We start from the raw sequence: 20619 nt of genomic DNA, 5'->3' as shown, positions 1-20619 counted from the left end.
TGGAATTCTGCAACACCAACATTCTATCTTGGAATTCTAGAACTCCAAACATTCTATTTTGGAATTCTAGAACTCCCAACATTCTATTTTGGAATTCTAGAACTCGCAATATTCTATTTTGGAATTCTAGAACTCCCAATATTCTATTTTGGAATTCTAGAACTCCCAACATTCTATTTTAGTATTCTAGAACTCCTAACAGACTATTTTGGAATTCTAGAACTCCCAACATTCTATTTTGGTATTCTAGAACTCCCAACAAACAATTTTGGAATTCTAGAACTCCCAACATTCTATTTTGGAATTCTAGAACATCCAACATTCCATTTTCGAATTCTAGAACTCCCAACATTCTATTTTAGAATTCTGCAACACCAACATTATATTTTGGAATTCTAGAACTACCAACATTCTAATTTGGAATTCTGCAACACCAACATTTTACCTTGGTATTCTAGAACTCCCAACATTCTATTTTAGTATTCTAGAACTCCTAACATACTATTTTTGGAATTCTAGAACTCCCAACATTCTTTTTGAAATTCTAGAGCTACCAACATTCTATTTTGGAATTTTAAAACTGTCAATATTCTATTTTGTAATTCTAGAACTCCCAACATTCTATTTTAGTATTCTAGAACTCCCAACATTCTATTTTGGAATTCTGCAACACCAACATTCTTTTTTTGAATTCTAGAACTACCAACATTCTTTTTTGAAATTTTAGAACCCCCAATATTCTATTTTGGAATTCTAGAACTCCCAACATTCTCTTTTGGAATTCTGCAACACCAACATTCTATCTTGGAATTCTAGAACTCCCAACATTCTATTTTGGAATTCTAGAACTCCCAATATTCTATTTTGGAATTCTAGAATGCCCAACATTCTATTTTTAGTATTCTAGAACTCTTAACAGAATATTTTGGAATTCTAGAACTCCCAACATTCTATTTTGGAATTCTGGAACTCCCAACATTCTATTTTGGAATTCTAGAACTCCCAACATTCTATTTTAGTATTCTAGAACTCCCAACATTCTATTTTGGAATTCTGCAACACCAACATTCTATCTTGGAATTCTAGAACTCCTAACATTCTATTTTGGAATTCTAGAACTCCCAACATTCTATTTTAGTATTCTAGAACTCCCAACATTCTATTTTGGAATTCTGCAACACCAACATTCTATCTTGGAATTCTAGAACTCCTAACATTCTATTTTGGAATTCTAGAACTCCCAACATTCTATTTTGGAATTATAGAACTCCCAACATTCTATTTTAGTATTCTAGAACTCCCAACATTCTATTTTGGAATTCTGCAACACCAACATTCTATTTTGGAATTCTAGAACTCCCTACATTCTTTTTTGGAAATCTAGAACTCCTAACATTGTATTTTGGAATTCTAGAACACCAACATTCCATTTTCGAATTCTAGAACTCTCAACATTCTATCTTGGACTTCTAGAACTCCCAATATTCTATTTTGGAATTCTAGAACTCCCAACATTATATTTTGGTATTCTAGAACTCTCAACATTCTATTTTGGAATTCTGCAACACCAACATTATATCTTGGTATTCTAGAACTCCAAACATTCTATTTTGGAATTCTAGAACTCCCAACATTCTATTTTGGAATTCAAGAACTCGCAATATTCTATTTTGGAATTCTAGAACTCCCAATATTCTATTTTGGAATTCTTGAACTCCCAACATTCTATTGTAGTATTCTAGAACTCCTAACAGACTATTTTGGAATTCTAGAACTCCCAACATTCTATTTTGGTATTCTAGAACTCCCAACAAACAATTTTGGAATTCTAGAACTCCCAACATTCTATTTTGGAATTCTAGAACATCCAACATTCCATTTTCGAATTCTAGAACTCCCAACATTCTATTTTAGAATTCTGCAACACCAACATTATATTTTGGAATTCTAGAACTACCAACATTCTAATTTGGAATTCTGCAACACCAACATTATATCTTGGTATTCTAGAACTCCCAACATTCTATTTTAGTATTCTAGAACTCCTAACATACTATTTTTGGAATTCTAGAACTCCCAACATTCTTTTTGAAATTCTAGAGCTACCAACATTCTATTTTGGAATTTTAAAACTGTCAATATTCTATTTTGTAATTCTAGAACTCCCAACATTCTATTTTAGTATTCTAGAACTCCCAACATTCTATTTTGGAATTCTGCAACACCAACATTCTTTTTTTGAATTCTAGAACTACCAACATTCTTTTTTGAAATTTTAGAACCTCCAATATTCTATTTTGGAATTCTAGAACTCCCAACATTCTCTTTTGGAATTATATAACTCCCAACATACTATTTTGGAATTCTAGAACTCCCAACATTCTATTTTGTAATTCTAGAACACCAACATTCCATTTTCGAATTCTAGAACTCTCAACATTCTATTTTGGAATTCTAGAACTCCCAACATTCTATTTTGGAATTCTAGAACTCCCAACATTATATTTTGGTATTCTAGAACTCTCAACATTCTATTTTGGAATTCTGCAACACCAACATTATATCTTGGTATTCTAGAACTCCAAACATTCTATTTTGGAATTCTAGAACTCCCAACATTCTATTTTGGAATTCTAGAACTCCCAACATTCTATTTTAGTATTCTAGAACTCCTAACTGACTATTTTGGAATTCTAGAACTCCCAACATTCTATTTTGGTATTCTAGAACTCCCAACAAACAATTTTGGAATTCTAGAACTCCCAACATTCTATTTTGGAATTCTAGAACATCCAACATTCCATTTTCGAATTCTAGAACTCCCAACATTCTATTTTAGAATTCTGCAACACCAACATTATATTTTGGAATTCTAGAACTACCAACATTCTAATTTGGAATTCTGCAACACCAACATTTTACCTTGGTATTCTAGAACTCCCAACATTCTATTTTAGTATTCTAGAACTCCTAACATACTATTTTTGGAATTCTAGAACTCCCAACATTCTTTTTGAAATTCTAGAGCTACCAACATTCTATTTTGGAATTTTAAAACTGTCAATATTCTATTTTGTAATTCTAGAACTCCCAACATTCTATTTTAGTATTCTAGAACTCCCAACATTCTATTTTGGAATTCTAGAACTCCCAACATTCTATTTTGGAATTCTAGAACTCCCAATATTCTATTTTGGAATTCTAGAATGCCCAACATTCTATTTTTAGTATTCTAGAACTCTTAACAGAATATTTTGGAATTCTAGAACTCCCAACATTCTATTTTGGAATTCTGGAACTCCCAACATTCTATTTTGGAATTCTAGAACTCCCAACATTCTATTTTAGTATTCTAGAACTCCCAACATTCTATTTTGGAATTCTGCAACACCAACATTCTATCTTGGAATTCTAGAACTCCTAACATTCTATTTTGGAATTCTAGAACTCCCAACATTCTATTTTGGAATTATAGAACTCCCAACATTCTATTTTAGTATTCTAGAACTCCCAACATTCTATTTTGGAATTCTGCAACACCAACATTCTATTTTGGAATTCTAGAACTCCCTACATTCTTTTTTGGAAATCTAGAACTCCTAACATTGTATTTTGGAATTCTAGAACACCAACATTCCATTTTCGAATTCTAGAACTCTCAACATTCTATATAGGAATTCTAGAACTCCCAACATTCTATCTTGGACTTCTAGAACTCCCAATATTCTATTTTGGAATTCTAGAACTCCCAACATTATATTTTGGTAATCTAGAACTCTCAACATTCTATTTTGGAATTCTGCAACACCAACATTATATCTTGGTATTCTAGAACTCCCAACATTCTATTTTAGTATTCTAGAACTCCTAACATACTATTTTTGGAATTCTAGAACTCCCAACATTCTTTTTGAAATTCTAGAGCTACCAACATTCTATTTTGGAATTTTAAAACGGTCAATATTCTATTTTGTAATTCTAGAACTCCCAACATTCTATTTTAGTATTCTAGAACTCCCAACATTCTATTTTGGAATTCTGCAACACCAACATTCTTTTTTTGAATTCTAGAACTACCAACATTCTTTTTTGAAATTTTAGAACCCCCAATATTCTATTTTGGAATTCTAGAACTCCCAACATTCTCTTTTGGAATTATATAACTCCCAACATTCTATTTTGGTATTCTAGAACTCCCAACATACTATTTTGGAATTCTAGAACTCCCAACATTCTATTTTGTAATTCTAGAACACCAACATTCCATTTTCGAATTCTAGAACTCTCAACATTCTATTTTGGAATTATAGAACTCCCAACATTCTATTTTGTAATTCTAGAACACCAACATTCCATTTTCGAATTCTAGAACTCCCAACATTCTATTTTGGAATTCTAGAACACCAACATTCCATTTTCGAATTCTAGAACTCTCAACATTCTATTTTGGAATTCTAGAACTCCCAACATTCTATTTTGTAATTCTAGAACACCAACATTCCATTTTCGAATTCTAGAACTCCCAACATTCTATTTTGGAATTCTGCAACACCAACATTTTATCTTGGTATTCTAGAACTCCCAACATTCTATTTTGGAATTCTGCAACACAAACATTCTATTTTGGAATTCTGGAACTCTCAACATTCTATTTTGGAATTCTGGAACTCCCAACATTCTATTTTGGAATTATAGAACTCCCAACATTCTATTTTAGTATTCTAGAACTCCCAACATTCTATTTTGGAATTCTAGAACTAACAACATTCTATTGTGGAATTCATGAACTCCCAACATTCTATATAGGAATTCTAGAACTCCCAACATTCTATCTTGGACTTCTAGAACTCCCAATATTCTATTTTGGAATTCTAGAACTCCCAACATTATATTTTGGTATTCTAGAACTCTCAACATTCTATTTTGGAATTCTGCAACACCAACATTATATCTTGGTATTCTAGAACTCCAAACATTCTATATTGGAATTCTAGAACTCCCAACATTCTATTTTGGAATTCTAGAACTCGCAATATTCTATTTTGGAATTCTAGAACTCCCAATATTCTATATTGGAATTCTAGAACTCCCAACATTCTATTTTAGTATTCTAGAACTCCTAACTGACTATTTTGGAATTCTAGAACTCCCAACATTCTATTTTGGTATTCTAGAACTCCCAACAAACAATTTTGGAATTCTAGAACTCCCAACATTCTATTTTGGAATTCTAGAACATCCAACATTCCATTTTCGAATTCTAGAACTCCCAATATTCTATTTTAGAATTCTGCAACACCAACATTATATTTTGGAATTCTAGAACTACCAACATTCTAATTTGGAATTCTGCAACACCAACATTTTACCTTGGTATTCTAGAACTCCCAACATTCTATTTTAGTATTCTAGAACTCCTAACATACTATTTTTGGAATTCTAGAACTCCCAACATTCTTTTTGAAATTCTAGAGCTACCAACATTCTATTTTGGAATTTTAAAACTGTCAATATTCTATTTTGTAATTCTAGAACTCCCAACATTCTATTTTAGTATTCTAGAACTCCCAACATTCTATTTTGGAATTCTAGAACTCGCAATATTCTATTTTGGAATTCTAGAACTCCCAATATTCTATTTTGGAATTCTAGAACTCCCAATATTCTATTTTGTAATTCTAGAACTCCCAACATTCTATTTTAGTATTCTAGAACTCCTAACAGACTATTTTGGAATTCTAGAACTCCCAACATTCTATTTTGGTATTCTAGAACTCCCAACAAACAATTTTGGAATTCTAGAACTCCCAACATTCTATTTTGGAATTATAGAACATACAACATTCCATTTTCGAATTCTAGAACTCCCAACATTCTATTTTAGAATTCTGCAACACCAACATTATATTTTGGAATTCTAGAACTACCAACATTCTAATTTGGAATTCTGCAACACCAACATTTTACCTTGGTATTCTAGAACTCCCAACATTCTATTTTAGTATTCTAGAACTCCTGACATACTATTTTTGGAATTCTAGAACTCCCAACATTCTTTTTGAAATTCTAGAGCTACCAACATTCTATTTTGGAATTTTAAAACTGTCAATATTCTATTTTGTAATTCTAGAACTCCCAACATTCTATTTTAGTATTCTAGAACTCCCAACATTCTATTTTGGAATTCTGCAACACCAACATTCTTTTTTTGAATTCTAGAACTACCAACATTCTTTTTTGAAATTTTAGAACCCCCAATATTCTATTTTGGAATTCTAGAACTCCCAACATTCTCTTTTGGAATTCTGCAACACCAACATTCTATCTTGGAATTCTAGAACTCCCAACATTCTATTTTGGAATTCTAGAACTCCCAATATTCTATTTTGGAATTCTAGAACTCCCAACATTCTATTTTTAGTATTCTAGAACTCTTAACAGAATATTTTGGAATTCTAGAACTCCCAACATTCTTCTTTTTAAAAAAAAAAAATCTAGAACCCCCAATATTCTATTTTGTAATTCTAGAACTCCCAACATTCTATTTTGGTATTCTAGAACTCCCAACAAACTATTTTGGAATTCTAGAACTCCCAACATTCTATTTTGTAATTCTAGAACACCAACATTCCATTTTCGAATTCTAGAACTCCCAACATTCTATTTTGGAATTCTGCAACACCAACATTTTATCTTGGTATTCTAGAACTCCCAACATTCTATTTTGGAATTCTAGAACTACCAACATTCTATTTTGGAATTCTGCAACACAAACATTCTATTTTGGAATTCTAGAACTCTCAACATTCTATTTTGGAATTCTGGAACTCCCAACATTCTATTTTGGAATTCTAGAACTCCCAACATTCTATTTTAGTATTCTAGAACTCCCAACATTCTATTTTGGAATTCTGCAACACCAACATTCTATCTTGGAATTCTAGAACTCCTAACATTCTATTTTGGAATTCTAGAACTCCCAACATTCTATTTTGGAATTATAGAACTCCCAACATTCTATTTTAGTATTCTAGAACTCCCAACATTCTATTTTGGAATTCTGCAACACCAACATTCTATTTTGGAATTCTAGAACTCCCTACATTCTTTTTTGGAAATCTAGAACTCCTAACATTGTATTTTGGAATTCTAGAACACCAACATTCCATTTTCGAATTCTAGAACTCTCAACATTCTATATAGGAATTCTAGAACTCCCAACATTCTATCTTGGACTTCTAGAACTCCCAATATTCTATTTTGGAATTCTAGAACTCCCAACATTATATTTTGGTATTCTAGAACTCTCAACATTCTATTTTGGAATTCTGCAACACCAACATTATATCTTGGTATTCTAGAACTCCAAACATTCTATTTTGGAATTCTAGAACTCCCAACATTCTATTTTGGAATTCTAGAACTCGCAATATTCTATTTTGGAATTCTAGAACTCCCAATATTCTATTTTGGAATTCTAGAACTCCCAACATTCTATTTTAGTATTCTAGAACTCCTAACAGACTATTTTGGAATTCTAGAACTCCCAACATTCTATTTTGGTATTCTAGAACTCCCAACAAACAATTTTGGAATTCTAGAACTCCCAACATTCTATTTTGGAATTCTAGAACATCCAACATTCCATTTTCGAATTCTAGAACTCCCAACATTCTATTTTAGAATTCTGCAACACCAACATTATATTTTGGAATTCTAGAACTACCAACATTCTAATTTGGAATTCTGCAACACCAACATTTTACCTTGGTATTCTAGAACTCCCAACATTCTATTTTAGTATTCTAGAACTCCTAACATACTATTTTTGGAATTCTAGAACTCCCAACATTCTTTTTGAAATTCTAGAGCTACCAACATTCTTTTTTGAAATTTTAGAACCCCCAATATTCTATTTTGGAATTCTAGAACTCCCAACATTCTCTTTTGGAATTATATAACTCCCAACATTCTATTTTGGTATTCTAGAACTCCCAACATACTATTTTGGAATTCTAGAACTCCCAACATTCTATTTTGTAATTCTAGAACACCAACATTCCATTTTCGAATTCTAGAACTCCCAACATTCTATTTTGGAATTCTGCAACACCAACATTTTATCTTGGTATTCTAGAACTCCCAACATTCTATTTTGGAATTCTGCAACACAAACATTCTATTTTGGAATTCTAGAACTCTCAACATTCTATTTTGGAATTCTGGAACTCCCAACATTCTATTTTGGAATTATAGAACTCCCAACATTCTATTTTAGTATTCTAGAATTCCCAACATTCTATTTTGGAATTCTAGAACTAACAACATTCTATTGTGGAATTCATGAACTCCCAACATTCTATATAGGAATTCTAGAACTCCCAACATTCTATCTTGGACTTCTAGAACTCCCAATATTCTATTTTGGAATTCTAGAATACCCAACATTATATTTTGGTATTCTAGAACTCTCAACATTCTATTTTGGAATTCTGCAACACCAACATTATATCTTGGTATTCTAGAACTCCAAACATTCTATTTTGGAATTCTAGAACTCCCAACATTCTATTTTGGAATTCTAGAACTCCCAACATTCTATTTTGGAATTCTAGAACTCGCAATATTCTATTTTGGAATTCTAGAACTCCCAATATTCTATTTTGGAATTCTAGAACTCCCAACATTCTATTTTAGTATTCTAGAACTCCTAACTGACTATTTTGGAATTCTAGAACTCCCAACATACTATTTTGGTATTCTAGAACTCCCAACAAACAATTTTGGAATTCTAGAACTCCCAACATTCTATTTTGGAATTCTAGAACATCCAACATTCCATTTTCGAATTCTAGAACTCCCAACATTCTATTTTAGAATTCTGCAACACCAACATTATATTTTGGAATTCTAGAACTACCAACATTCTAATTTGGAATTCTGCAACACCAACATTTTACCTTGGTATTCTAGAACTCCCAACATTCTATTTTAGTATTCTAGAACTCCTAACATACTATTTTTGGAATTCTAGAACTCCCAACATTCTTTTTGAAATTCTAGAGCTACCAACATTCTATTTTGGAATTTTAAAACTGTCAATATTCTATTTTGTAATTCTAGAACTCCCAACATTCTATTTTAGTATTCTAGAACTCCCAACAGACTATTTTGGAATTCTAGAACTCCCAACATTCTATTTTGGTATTCTAGAACTCCCAACAAACAATTTTGGAATTCTAGAACTCCCAACATTCTATTTTGGAATTCTAGAACATCCAACATTCCATTTTCGAATTCTAGAACTCCCAACATTCTATTTTGGAATTCTGCAACACAAACATTCTATTTTGGAATTCTAGAACTCTCAACATTCTATTTTGGAATTCTGGAACTCCCAACATTCTATTTTGGAATTATAGAACTCCCAACATTCTATTTTAGTATTCTAGAACTCCTAACTGACTATTTTGGAATTCTAGAACTCCCAACATTCTATTTTGGATTTCTAGAACTCCCAACATTCTATTTTGGAATTCTAGAACATCCAACATTCCATTTTCGAATTCTAGTACTCCCAACATTCTATTTTAGAATTCTGCAACACCAACATTATATTTTGGAATTCTAGAACTACCAACATTCTAATTTGGAATTCTGCAACACCAACATTTTACCTTGGTATTCTAGAACTCCCAACATTCTATTTTAGTATTCTAGAACTCCTAACATACTATTTTTGGAATTCTAGAACTCCCAACATTCTTTTTGAAATTCTAGAGCTACCAACATTCTATTTTGGAATTTTAAAACTGTCAATATTCTATTTTGTAATTCTAGAACTCCCAACATTCTATTTTAGTATTCTAGAACTCCCAACATTCTATTTTGGAATTCTAGAACTCGCAATATTCTATTTTGGAATTCTAGAACTCCCAATATTCTATTTTGGAATTCTAGAACTCCCAACATTCTATTTTAGTATTCTAGAACTCCTAACAGACTATTTTGGAATTCTAGAACTCCCAACATTCTATTTTGGTATTCTAGAACTCCCAACAAACAATTTTGGAATTCTAGAACATCCAAATTCCATTTTCGAATTCTAGAACTCCCAACATTCTATTTTAGAATTCTGCAACACCAACATTATATTTTGGAATTCTAGAACTACCAACATTCTAATTTGGAATTCTGCAACACCAACATTTTACCTTGGTATTCTAGAACTCCCAACATTCTATTTTAGTATTCTAGAACTCCTAACATACTATTTTTGGAATTCTAGAACTCCCAACATTCTTTTTGAAATTCTAGAGCTACCAACATTCTATTTTGGAATTTTAAAACTGTCAATATTCTATTTTGTAATTCTAGAACTCCCAACATTCTATTTTAGTATTCTAGAACTCCCAACATTCTATTTTGGAATTCTAGAACTCGCAATATTCTATTTTGGAATTCTAGAACTCCCAATATTCTATTTTGGAATTCTAGAACTCCCAACATTCTATTTTAGTATTCTAGAACTCCCAACAGACTATTTTGGAATTCTAGAACTCCCAACATTCTATTTTGGTATTCTAGAACTCCCAACAAACAATTTTGGAATTCTAGAACTCCCAACATTCTATTTTGGAATTCTAGAACATCCAACATTCCATTTTCGAATTCTAGAACTCCCAACATTCTATTTTGGAATTCTGCAACACAAACATTCTATTTTGGAATTCTAGAACTCTCAACATTCTATTTTGGAATTCTGGAACTCCCAACATTCTATTTTGGAATTATAGAACTCCCAACATTCTATTTTAGTATTCTAGAACTCCTAACTGACTATTTTGGAATTCTAGAACTCCCAACATTCTATTTTGGTATTCTAGAACTCCCAACAAACAATTTTGGAATTCTAGAACTCCCAACATTCTATTTTGGAATTCTAGAACATCCAACATTCCATTTTCGAATTCTAGAACTCCCAACATTCTATTTTAGAATTCTGCAACACCAACATTATATTTTGAATTCTAGAACTACCAACATTCTAATTTGGAATTCTGCAACACCAACATTTTACCTTGGTATTCTAGAACTCCCAACATTCTATTTTAGTATTCTAGAACTCCTAACATACTATTTTTGGAATTCTAGAACTCCCAACATTCTTTTTGAAATTCTAGAGCTACCAACATTCTATTTTGGAATTTTAAAACTGTCAATATTCTATTTTGTAATTCTAGAACTCCCAACATTCTATTTTAGTATTCTAGAACTCCCAACATTCTATTTTGGAATTCTAGAACTCGCAATATTCTATTTTGGAATTCTAGAACTCCCAATATTCTATTTTGGAATTCTAGAACTCCCAACATTCTATTTTAGTATTCTAGAACTCCTAACAGACTATTTTGGAATTATAGAACTCCCAACATTCTATTTTGGTATTCTAGAACTCCCAACAAACAATTTTGGAATTCTAGAACATCCAAATTCCATTTTCGAATTCTAGAACTCCCAACATTCTATTTTAGAATTCTGCAACACCAACATTATATTTTGGAATTCTAGAACTACCAACATTCTAATTTGGAATTCTGCAACACCAACATTTTACCTTGGTATTCTAGAACTCCCAACATTCTATTTTAGTATTCTAGAACTCCTAACATACTATTTTTGGAATTCTAGAACTCCCAACATTCTTTTTGAAATTCTAGAGCTACCAACATTCTATTTTGGAATTTTAAAACTGTCAATATTCTATTTTGTAATTCTAGAACTCCCAACATTCTATTTTAGTATTCTAGAACTCCCAACATTCTATTTTGGAATTCTGCAACACCAACATTCTTTTTTTGAATTCTAGAACTACCAACATTCTTTTTTGAAATTTTAGAACCCCCAATATTCTATTTTGGAATTCTAGAACTCCCAACATTCTCTTTTGGAATTCTGCAACACCAACATTCTATCTTGGAATTCTAGAACTCCCAACATTCTATTTTGGAATTCTAGAACTCCCAATATTCTATTTTGGAATTCTAGAACTCCCAACATTCTATTTTTAGTATTCTAGAACTCTTAACAGAATATTTTGGAATTCTAGAACTCCCAACATTCTTCTTTTTAAAAAAAAAAAATCTAGAACCCCAATATTCTATTTTGTAATTCTAGAACTCCCAACATTCTATTTTGGTATTCTAGAACTCCCAACAAACTATTTTGGAATTCTAGAACTCCCAACATTCTATTTTGTAATTCTAGAACACCAACATTCCATTTTCGAATTCTAGAACTCCCAACATTCTATTTTGGAATTCTGCAACACCAACATTTTATCTTGGTATTCTAGAACTCCCAACATTCTATTTTGGAATTCTAGAACTACCAACATTCTATTTTGGAATTCTGCAACACAAACATTCTATTTTGGAATTCTAGAACTCTCAACATTCTATTTTGGAATTCTGGAACTCCCAACATTCTATTTTGGAATTCTAGAACTCCCAACATTCTATTTTAGTATTCTAGAACTCCCAACATTCTATTTTGGAATTCTGCAACACCAACATTCTATCTTGGAATTCTAGAACTCCTAACATTCTATTTTGGAATTCTAGAACTCCCAACATTCTATTTTGGAATTATAGAACTCCCAACATTCTATTTTAGTATTCTAGAACTCCCAACATTCTATTTTGGAATTCTGCAACACCAACATTCTATTTTGGAATTCTAGAACTCCCTACATTCTTTTTTGGGAATCTAGAACTCCTAACATTGTATTTTGGAATTCTAGAACACCAACATTCCATTTTCGAATTCTAGAACTCTCAACATTCTATATAGGAATTCTAGAACTCCCAACATTATATTTTGGTATTCTAGAACTCTCAACATTCTATTTTGGAATTCTGCAACACCAACATTATATCTTGGTATTCTAGAACTCCAAACATTCTATTTTGGAATTCTAGAACTCCCAACATTCTATTTTGGAATTCTAGAACTCGCAATATTCTATTTTGGAATTCTAGAACTCCCAATATTCTATTTTGGAATTCTAGAACTCCCAACATTCTATTTTAGTATTCTAGAACTCCTAACAGACTATTTTGGAATTCTAGAACTCCCAACATTCTATTTTGGTATTCTAGAACTCCCAACAAACAATTTTGGAATTCTAGAACTCCCAACATTCTATTTTGGAATTCTAGAACATCCAACATTCCATTTTCGAATTCTAGAACTCCCAACATTCTATTTTAGAATTCTGCAACACCAACATTAGATTTTGGAATTCTAGAACTACCAACATTCTTTTTTGGAAATCTAGAACTCCTAACATTGTATTTTGGAATTCTAGAACACCAACATTCCATTTTCGAATTCTAGAACTCTCAACATTCTATATAGGAATTCTAGAACTCCCAACATTATATTTTGGTATTCTAGAACTCTCAACATTCTATTTTGGAATTCTGCAACACCAACATTATATCTTGGTATTCTAGAACTCCAAACATTCTATTTTGGAATTCTAGAACTCCCAACATTCTATTTTGGAATTCTAGAACTCGCAATATTCTATTTTGGAATTCTAGAACTCCCAATATTCTATTTTGGAATTCTAGAACTCCCAACATTCTATTTTAGTATTCTAGAACTCCTAACAGACTATTTTGGAATTCTAGAACTCCCAACATTCTATTTTGGTATTCTAGAACTCCCAACAAACAATTTTGGAATTCTAGAACTCCCAACATTCTATTTTGGAATTCTAGAACATCCAACATTCCATTTTCGAATTCTAGAACTCCCAACATTCTATTTTAGAATTCTGCAACACCAACATTATATTTTGGAATTCTAGAACTACCAACATTCTAATTTGGAATTCTGCAACACCAACATTTTACCTTGGTATTCTAGAACTCCCAACATTCTATTTTAGTATTCTAGAACTCCTAACATACTATTTTTGGAATTCTAGAACTCCCAACATTCTTTTTGAAATTCTAGAGCTACCAACATTCTATTTTGGAATTTTAAAACTGTCAATATTCTATTTTGTAATTCTAGAACTCCCAACATTCTATTTTAGTATTCTAGAACTCCCAACATTCTATTTTGGAATTCTGCAACACCAACATTCTTTTTTTGAATTCTAGAACTACCAACATTCTTTTTTGAAATTTTAGAACCCCCAATATTCTATTTTGGAATTCTAGAACTCCCAACATTCTCTTTTGGAATTCTGCAACACCAACATTCTATCTTGGAATTCTAGAACTCCCAACATTCTATTTTGGAATTCTAGAACTCCCAATATTCTATTTTGGAATTCTAGAATGCCCAACATTCTATTTTTAGTATTCTAGAACTCTTAACAGAATATTTTGGAATTCTAGAACTCCCAACATTCTATTTTGGAATTCTGGAACTCCCAACATTCTATTTTGGAATTCTAGAACTCCCAACATTCTATTTTAGTATTCTAGAACTCCCAACATTCTATTTTGGAATTCTGCAACACCAACATTCTATCTTGGAATTCTAGAACTCCAAACATTCTATTTTGGAATTCTAGAACTCCCAACATTCTATTTTGGAATTCTAGAACTCGCAATATTCTATTTTGGAATTCTAGAACTCCCAATATTCTATTTTGGAATTCTAGAACTCCCAACATTCTATTTTAGTATTCTAGAACTCCTAACAGACTATTTTGGAATTCTAGAACTCCCAACATTCTATTTTGGTATTCTAGAACTCCCAACAAACAATTTTGGAATTCTAGAACTCCCAACATTCTATTTTGGAATTCTAGAACATCCAACATTCCATTTTCGAATTCTAGAACTCCCAACATTCTATTTTAGAATTCTGCAACACCAACATTATATTTTGGAATTCTAGAACTACCAACATTCTAATTTGGAATTCTGCAACACCAACATTTTACCTTGGTATTCTAGAACTCCCAACATTCTATTTTAGTATTCTAGAACTCCTAACATACTATTTTTGGAATTCTAGAACTCCCAACATTCTTTTTGAAATTCTAGAGCTACCAACATTCTATTTTGGAATTTTAAAACTGTCAATATTCTATTTTGTAATTCTAGAACTCCCAACATTCTATTTTAGTATTCTAGAACTCCCAACATTCTATTTTGGAATTCTGCAACACCAACATTTTATCTTGGTATTCTAGAACTCCCAACATTCTATTTTGGAATTCTAGAACTACCAACATTCTATTTTGGAATTCTGCAACACAAACATTCTATTTTGGAATTCTAGAACTCTCAACATTCTATTTTGGAATTCTGGAACTCCCAACATTCTATTTTGGAATTCTAGAACTCCCAACATTCTATTTTAGTATTCTAGAACTCCCAACATTCTATTTTAGAATTCTGCAACACCAACATTCTATCTTGGAATTCTAGAACTCCTAACATTCTATTTTGGAATTCTAGAACTCTCAACATTCTATTTTGGAATTCTGGAACTCCCAACATTCTATTTTGGAATTATAGAACTCCCAACATTCTATTATAGTATTCTAGAACTCCCAACATTCTATTTTGGAATTCTGCAACACCAACATTCTATTTTGGAATTCTAGAACTCCCTACATTCTTTTTTGGAAATCTAGAACTCCTAACATTGTATTTTGGAATTCTAGAACACCAACATTCCATTTTCGAATTCTAGAACTCTCAACATTCTATATAGGAATTCTAGAACTCCCAACATTCTATCTTGGACTTCTAGAACTCCCAATATTCTATTTTGGAATTCTAGAACTCCCAACATTATATTTTGGTATTCTAGAACTCTCAACATTCTATTTTGGAATTCTGCAACACCAACATTATATCTTGGTATTCTAGAACTCCAAACATTCTATTTTGGAATTCTAGAACTCCCAACATTCTATTTTGGAATTCTAGAACTCGCAATATTCTATTTTGGAATTCTAGAACTCCCAATATTCTATTTTGGAATTCTAGAACTCCCAACATTCTATTTTAGTATTCTAGAACTCCTAACAGACTATTTTGGAATTCTAGAACTCCCAACATTCTATTTTGGTATTCTAGAACTCCCAACAAACAATTTTGGAATTCTAGAACTCCCAACATTCTATTTTGGAATTCTAGAACATCCAACATTCCATTTTCGAATTCTAGAACTCCCAACATTCTATTTTAGAATTCTGCAACACCAACATTATATTTTGGAATTCTAGAACTACCAACATTCTAATTTGGAATTCTGCAACACCAACATTTTACCTTGGTATTCTAGAACTCCCAACATTCTATTTTAGTATTCTAGAACTCCTAACATACTATTTTTGGAATTCTAGAACTCCCAACATTCTTTTTGAAATTCTAGAGCTACCAACATTCTATTTTGGAATTTTAAAACTGTCAATATTCTATTTTGTAATTCTAGAACTCCCAACATTCTATTTTAGTATTCTAGAACTCCCAACATTCTATTTTGGAATTCTGCAACACCAACATTTTATCTTGGTATTCTAGAACTCCCAACATTCTATTTTGGAATTCTAGAACTACCAACATTCTATTTTGGAATTCTGCAACACAAACATTCTATTTTGGAATTCTAGAACTCTCAACATTCTATTTTGGAATTCTGGAACTCCCAACATTCTATTTTGGAATTCTAGAACTCCCAACATTCTATTTTAGTATTCTAGAACTCCCAACATTCTATTTTAGAATTCTGCAACACCAACATTCTATCTTGGAATTCTAGAACTCCTAACATTCTATTTTGGAATTCTAGAACTCTCAACATTCTATTTTGGAATTCTGGAACTCCCAACATTCTATTTTGGAATTATAGAACTCCCAACATTCTATTATAGTATTCTAGAACTCCCAACATTCTATTTTGGAATTCTGCAACACCAACATTCTATTTTGGAATTCTAGAACTCCCTACATTCTTTTTTGGAAATCTAGAACTCCTAACATTGTATTTTGGAATTCTAGAACACCAACATTCCATTTTCGAATTCTAGAACTCTCAACATTCTATATAGGAATTCTAGAACTCCCAACATTCTATCTTGGACTTCTAGAACTCCCAATATTCTATTTTGGAATTCTAGAACTCCCAACATTATATTTTGGTATTCTAGAACTCTCAACATTCTATTTTGGAATTCTGCAACACCAACATTATATCTTGGTATTCTAGAACTCCAAACATTCTATTTTGGAATTCTAGAACTCCCAACATTCTATTTTGGAATTCTAGAACTCGCAATATTCTATTTTGGAATTCTAGAACTCCCAATATTCTATTTTGGAATTCTAGAACTCCCAACATTCTATTTTAGTATTCTAGAACTCCTAACAGACTATTTTGGAATTCTAGAACTCCCAACATTCTATTTTGGTATTCTAGAACTCCCAACAAACAATTTTGGAATTCTAGAACTCCCAACATTCTATTTTGGAATTCTAGAACATCCAACATTCCATTTTCGAATTCTAGAACTCCCAACATTCTATTTTAGAATTCTGCAACACCAACATTATATTTTGGAATTCTAGAACTACCAACATTCTAATTTGGAATTCTGCAACACCAACATTTTACCTTGGTATTCTAGAACTCCCAACATTCTATTTTAGTATTCTAGAACTCCTAACATACTATTTTTTGAATTCTAGAACTCCCAACATTCTTTTTGAAATTCTAGAGCTACCAACATTCTATTTTGGAATTTTAAAACTGTCAATATTCTATTTTGTAATTCTAGAACTCCCAACATTCTATTTTAGTATTCTAGAACTCCCAACATTCTATTTTGGAATTCTGCAACACCAACATTCTTTTTTTGAATTCTAGAACTACCAACATTCTTTTTTGAAATTTTAGAACCCCCAATATTCTATTTTGGAATTCTAGAACTCCCAACATTCTCTTTTGGAATTCTGCAACACCAACATTCTATCTTGGAATTCTAGAACTCCCAACATTCTATTTTGGAATTCTAGAACTCCCAATATTCTATTTTGGAATTCTAGAATGCCCAACATTCTATTTTTAGTATTCTAGAACTCTTAACAGAATATTTTGGAATTCTAGAACTCCCAACATTCTATTTTGGAATTCTGGAACTCCCAACATTCTATTTTGGAATTCTAGAACTCCCAACATTCTATTTTAGTATTCTAGAACTCCCAACATTCTATTTTGGAATTCTGCAACACCAACATTCTATCTTGGAATTCTAGAACTCCTAACATTCTATTTTGGAATTCTAGAACTCCCAACATTCTATTTTAGTATTCTAGAACTCCCAACATTCTATTTTGGAATTCTGCAACACCAACATTCTATCTTGGAATTCTAGAACTCCTAACATTCTATTTTGGAATTCTAGAACTCCCAACATTCTATTTTGGAATTATAGAACTCCCAACATTCTATTTTAGTATTCTAGAACTCCCAACATTCTATTTTGGAATTCTGCAACACCAACATTCTATTTTGGAATTCTAGAACTCCCTACATTCTTTTTTGGAAATCTAGAACTCCTAACATTGTATTTTGGAATTCTAGAACACCAACATTCCATTTTCGAATTCTAGAACTCTCAACATTCTATCTTGGACTTCTAGAACTCCCAATATTCTATTTTGGAATTCTAGAACTCCCAACATTATATTTTGGTATTCTAGAACTCTCAACATTCTATTTTGGAATTCTGCAACACCAACATTATATCTTGGTATTCTAGAACTCCAAACATTCTATTTTGGAATTCTAGAACTCCCAACATTCTATTTTGGAATTCAAGAACTCGCAATATTCTATTTTGGAATTCTAGAACTCCCAATATTCTATTTTGGAATTCTTGAACTCCCAACATTCTATTGTAGTATTCTAGAACTCCTAACAGACTATTTTGGAATTCTAGAACTCCCAACATTCTATTTTGGTATTCTAGAACTCCCAACAAACAATTTTGGAATTCTAGAACTCCCAACATTCTATTTTGGAATTCTAGAACATCCAACATTCCATTTTCGAATTCTAGAACTCCCAACATTCTATTTTAGAATTCTGCAACACCAACATTATATTTTGGAATTCTAGAACTACCAACATTCTAATTTGGAATTCTGCAACACCAACATTATATCTTGGTATTCTAGAACTCCCAACATTCTATTTTAGTATTCTAGAACTCCTAACATACTATTTTTGGAATTCTAGAACTCCCAACATTCTTTTTGAAATTCTAGAGCTACCAACATTCTATTTTGGAATTTTAAAACTGTCAATATTCTATTTTGTAATTCTAGAACTCCCAACATTCTATTTTAGTATTCTAGAACTCCCAACATTCTATTTTGGAATTCTGCAACACCAACATTCTTTTTTTGAATTCTAGAACTACCAACATTCTTTTTTGAAATTTTAGAACCTCCAATATTCTATTTTGGAATTCTAGAACTCCCAACATTCTCTTTTGGAATTATATAACTCCCAACATACTATTTTGGAATTCTAGAACTCCCAACATTCTATTTTGTAATTCTAGAACACCAACATTCCATTTTCGAATTCTAGAACTCTCAACATTCTATTTTGGAATTCTAGAACTCCCAACATTCTATTTTGGAATTCTAGAACTCCCAACATTATATTTTGGTATTCTAGAACTCTCAACATTCTATTTTGGAATTCTGCAACACCAACATTATATCTTGGTATTCTAGAACTCCAAACATTCTATTTTGGAATTCTAGAACTCCCAACATTCTATTTTGGAATTCTAGAACTCCCAACATTCTATTTTAGTATTCTAGAACTCCTAACTGACTATTTTGGAATTCTAGAACTCCCAACATTCTATTTTGGTATTCTAGAACTCCCAACAAACAATTTTGGAATTCTAGAACTCCCAACATTCTATTTTGGAATTCTAGAACATCCAACATTCCATTTTCGAATTCTAGAACTCCCAACATTCTATTTTAGAATTCTGCAACACCAACATTATATTTTGGAATTCTAGAACTACCAACATTCTAATTTGGAATTCTGCAACACCAACATTTTACCTTGGTATTCTAGAACTCCCAACATTCTATTTTAGTATTCTAGAACTCCTAACATACTATTTTTGGAATTCTAGAACTCCCAACATTCTTTTTGAAATTCTAGAGCTACCAACATTCTATTTTGGAATTTTAAAACTGTCAATATTCTATTTTGTAATTCTAGAACTCCCAACATTCTATTTTAGTATTCTAGAACTCCCAACATTCTATTTTGGAATTCTGCAACACCAACATTCTATCTTGGAATTCTAGAACTCCTAACATTCTATTTTGGAATTCTAGAACTCCCAACATTCTATTTTGGAATTATAGAACTCCCAACATTCTATTTTAGTATTCTAGAACTCCTAACTGACTATTTTGGAATTCTAGAACTCCCAACATTCTATTTTGGTATTCTAGAACTCCCAACAAACAATTTTGGAATTCTAGAACTCCCAACATTCTATTTTGGAATTCTAGAACATCCAACATTCCATTTTCGAATTCT

Source organism: Pseudophryne corroboree, chromosome 5 (genome assembly GCF_028390025.1).
Source record: "Pseudophryne corroboree isolate aPseCor3 chromosome 5, aPseCor3.hap2, whole genome shotgun sequence".
Taxonomy (NCBI): Eukaryota; Metazoa; Chordata; class Amphibia; order Anura; family Myobatrachidae; genus Pseudophryne; species Pseudophryne corroboree.
The sequence above is the reverse complement of the archived record's forward strand: the minus strand, read 5'-3'. Positions refer to the sequence as shown.